This window comes from Colobus angolensis, unplaced genomic scaffold, assembly GCF_000951035.1.
Source record: "Colobus angolensis palliatus isolate OR3802 unplaced genomic scaffold, Cang.pa_1.0 Scaffold439, whole genome shotgun sequence".
NCBI classification, from domain to species: Eukaryota; Metazoa; Chordata; class Mammalia; order Primates; family Cercopithecidae; genus Colobus; species Colobus angolensis.
Genome location: NW_012117810.1, coordinates 1527366 through 1531592, shown reverse-complemented (window position 1 = coordinate 1531592; position 4227 = coordinate 1527366). Strand labels below are relative to the sequence as shown.

General features: G+C 40.6%; 1 pseudogene; it reads right to left on the bottom strand.

Moving 5' to 3' along the window:
• Positions 1-3179: 3179 nt before the first annotated feature.
• Positions 3180-3555, bottom strand: LOC105522628 (annotated as a pseudogene).
• Positions 3556-4227: the final 672 nt, after the last annotated feature.

Here is a 4227-nt window from a genome sequence, read left to right as displayed (position 1 = left end):
GCTGGGCACTGCACTCAGGGCACTTCTGGAACAAAGGGCCAGAAAACTTTCCAGTCAGCTGGAAGGGCAACCACTTGCCAATGGTGTGCCTACTTCAGTCCAGTACCCATTTGAACTGTGCCAGCCTCTAGGATAGTTTGTGATAGCAAGAAATGATCAGTATGTACATTGGGGAAAGTGTTAATTAACCTGAAACATAAAGTGCAAGAAAAAGAAGGAAAGCTGGAGATCTTCCAGGACAGAGAATGAGATAATTCTCTTAGGTGATTATTTCTTACAGAAGGGAATTTGAGAAAGGAATTCCTCCACTATAGAGGTCCTTGAAATGTACATGACCCACAGAAGCCTGGCTGAGACACTTTGTCAACCTATTCCTTCATATATGTTTCTAATCTACTTGCTGATTTTCAGGCTGGTCTCAGAATGTAAGTCTTTGGTTTCCTTCTGTTGGATTTCCTTTTGAATTTCCATTTCTTAATGACTCGAACAAACCAGGAACTGTGCTAGGTATTTTATATGTATTTTTCTATTTAATCCTTGCAACTACTCTACATTGGAAATGTTATTTCCTTCACTTTATAAGTGGTTTTTCTTTTTGTTTCTTTTTTGTATTTTTTGTGTTTTTTGAGACGGAGTCTCGCTCTGTCGCCCAGGCGGGAGTGCAGTGGCCGGATCTCAGCTCACTGCAAGCTCCGCCTGCTGGGTTTACGCCATTCTCCTGTCTCAGCTTCCCGAGTAGCTGTGACTACAGGTGCCCACCACCTCACCCGGCTAGTTTTTTGTATTTTTTAGTAGAGACGGGGTTTCACTGTGTCAGTCAGGATGGTCTCGATCTCCTGACCTTGTGATCCATCCGTCTCGGCCTCCCAAAGTGCTGGGCCTACTTTGAAAGCAGATTTGCCTGACTTGAAGAATTTTGTTCATTCACTGTACCGCAGTGGTAGGGGGCAGGGTAGCTTCAGGGAAGGACTTAACTCCAGGACAACTTCACCTGTCTTTGGAATAACAAGTCTATTTGTTGATTGTGTCCTGATATTACTTCCTCATGTATTGCTGTTGATTACAAAGACTTCTTACCACCCGGACTGCTCAAGTTCTGCTCTAATTGAGGGCTAATTTGTTTACTCTTATTAATTTTGTCTGGTTAAACTTTCCTGCCCCCTGTTTTTTTTAAAAAGGACAATATTACTGTATGAAATCATAGTCATTATTTTGGCAGACTTTTCATTTAAATGTTTTTCATAAATTATAGTTCTCATTTTTTTTTCATTAATACTTCCTGAGGAACAGGTTGGATTCAGGTACAATATTCCATTATTAATCATGTTATACTCTTTTTGATGTGCTGGAAAAATCTTTCAGGAATAACTTTAAGATTGCTTATATATTTAATTGATCTTTCTTTGGTCTCTGGGCATTAAAAACTAGTAATGAATTCATGTATCATCAGGACTTGTAAGGAAACAGTGCACACGATTCGAGTAACTAAGGAGACTTTAATGACAGGAACTGTATACAGGCCAGGTGCAGTGGCTCATGCTTATAATCCCAGCACTTTGGGATGCTGAGACAGGCGGATCACTTGAGGTCAGGAGTTTGAGACCAACCTGGTCAACATGGTGAAATTCCATCCCTACTAAAAATATTAACACAAAAATTAGCCATGTATGGTGGTGCATGCCTGTAATCCCAGCTCCTCGGGAGGCTGAGGCATGAGAATCAGTTGAACCTGGGAGGCGGAGTTTGCAGTGAGTCAATATCGCGCCACTGCACTCCAGCCTGGGTGACAGAGCAAGACTCCTTCTCAAAAAAAGAAAAAAAAAAAAAAAGGGAAAGAAAAAGAAAAAAAGGAACTAGATACAAAGATGCAGGCAGAGTTGAGGAAAACCTACAAGAGGTGGGTATAGTTCCTTAGGCCAACAATAATAGCAGGGAGCCACTGCAACTCATGGGTGAAAAATCAAATGAAGTGAGGGGTTACGGGGATTTGGAGAGTGGAGCCATATGAAGAGGACTGCTTGACATCAGCATTTGGGTGAGGAATGCAGCCAACCTACGGTGGCCCAGTAGGGAGGAAGCTGGGGGGTTAAATTCTCTAACTTCCTATTCTCCCAGTCTCTAATCTCTTGCGGGTACCTCCCATTGGCTGAACTCCTTTAGAAGGGCTATGGAGAGGGAGCCCATTGATGCAGCCCATACAAGTCAGTTTCCTGAGACACAGAGCAGGGTAAAGGGTGGAGAGAGGGTGGGGAGGGTGAAGGAGAAGATATGTAATGCAACTGGGCTGTAAGATCTGATAACTGATGCTTATATGCAGTCTGAGCTTTATACCACAACAAATGTTCCTGAGAATGGTTTCCTAACAGATCAGATAATTCCGGTCTTTAAAAAAATGAAACTGTGTTCTGCCTCTGCTTCCTCCAACTCTTCTTTTTAATTTGTATCTTAATGATTTGAAACAATTTGTGTGTGATCTAGCTGCATGTACCCTTATTATAAAAAGTACGAAAATAACTACTCTCTATGCTAGTGATGTAATTTTATTGTCACTAACAAGAAATGGCCTCTTTATCTTACTGGAAAATAGAGTGGCTTGAATTCAACTTTTCTATATTCAAAATCATCGTTTTTGGCAGATTGTATTTGCAATTTAATTGGCTTATATCTAATGATTATATATAGCTGGCCGACTCTTTCAGCTATTTAGGGGTACGTTTTGCAACCATTTTTCTCTGGTGGTTTCAGTAGAAAATGATGCTACTTAAAAGTGGATATTCCTTGGGCATGTTATTGACATTTGTTTGTTTATTTCTGGGACTTGGGAGATTAGTAAAATCTATTTCAATCTTTTTTTTTCAGATACAAATCATAGCATCCTTGCCTACTCAGTAAATGTTGAATTAAAGAGTGAGGGAATGAACTTTGTAGCTTTGATTTTATTTTTCTTTGCCCCAAATGTTTTGAGAAAACAGTGTGTGAAAGTCTGGAGGAAAATCATGCCCTTACTGACAGGTCCTTCACTGAAAACCTCCACATGGAGGCAAGGTGGCCAGCGATTTGGGTCTTGGTTAGGAGCCTTCATTTTTTTTTCTTCCTTTTTTTATTTTTATTTTTAAAATTTTTAATGAGCCCCCCCAAAAACTCTAAAACCACAGCTTTTGGAAGAGCCACTTGTTCTTTTACCTCTCTTTGAATTTGACTTTGGCCTCCCTTTTGGCCTTGTGTTTAAGAGGAGGGTCTCTGAAGACATCCTTGTTGATGACAGTTTTGTCCAAGGGCGCATCCACAGAGCGCCTTGTGGGCATGAGGTGACTGTAGTTATACACTTTCACAGAAGACTTGATCTTTGACCTCTGGGTGCTCTTCTTGCCCATGGCAGCTGTCACCTTGCAAGGATAACAGTCAATTCCAGCCACCAGAGAACAGCTGTAAGGGCATTCTAAGGTGCCATCCTCAATGTTCTTCACGATGATGGTTTTTGCATCCAGAGTAGCATCCGGTGTAGTGTCTGGCCCAGACCAACACTACTTTCCCAGGTTTTATGAACTTGCCCATTTTGACAGCAATCACCCGGGCCTACCTTCATTTTCTTTAAAGGAAGTGAATCTACCTTCTACTTGGTTGATTTTAAAGGCATATGGACTGTCTTTTTTTAGCAACACAGATTTCATGCAGTTCATAGTCTTGTCAAATGTTACAATTTGGACATCTCTTTTGCCCAGTTCCTACCAAAAGCTTAATTAGAAGACTTAGCAGCTCTAATCGACAGCTGGATATATAGTTTTTTTTTTTTTTTTTTTTTTGCTTTTGGAGACAAGGTCTTGCTCCGTCACCAGGCTGGAGTGCAGTGACATGATCGTAGCTCACTGGAACCTCGAATTTGTGGGCTCAAGTAATACTCCCTACACCTCAGCCTCCATTAAGGATATATTGTTCTTTCATCATCCTAGATAAGTGTTTCTCGATAGAACTTTCTGCAGTGATGGAAATGTTCTGTAACTGTGTATCCATCATTAATAGTCACTAGCCATGTGTGGCTATTGAGCATTTGGAATGTGGCTATTAAAACAAAATAATGGTACTGAAAATGTTTAATTTAATTTTAGTGAAGTTTAAATAGCCACTCATGCCAGTGGCTTCCACATTGAACAGCACAACTCTGTAATTCTAAATTTTATCCCTGAATCAAGCTGAAGTATTTCTTCTTTGGCTTTCCAAAGAACAGCG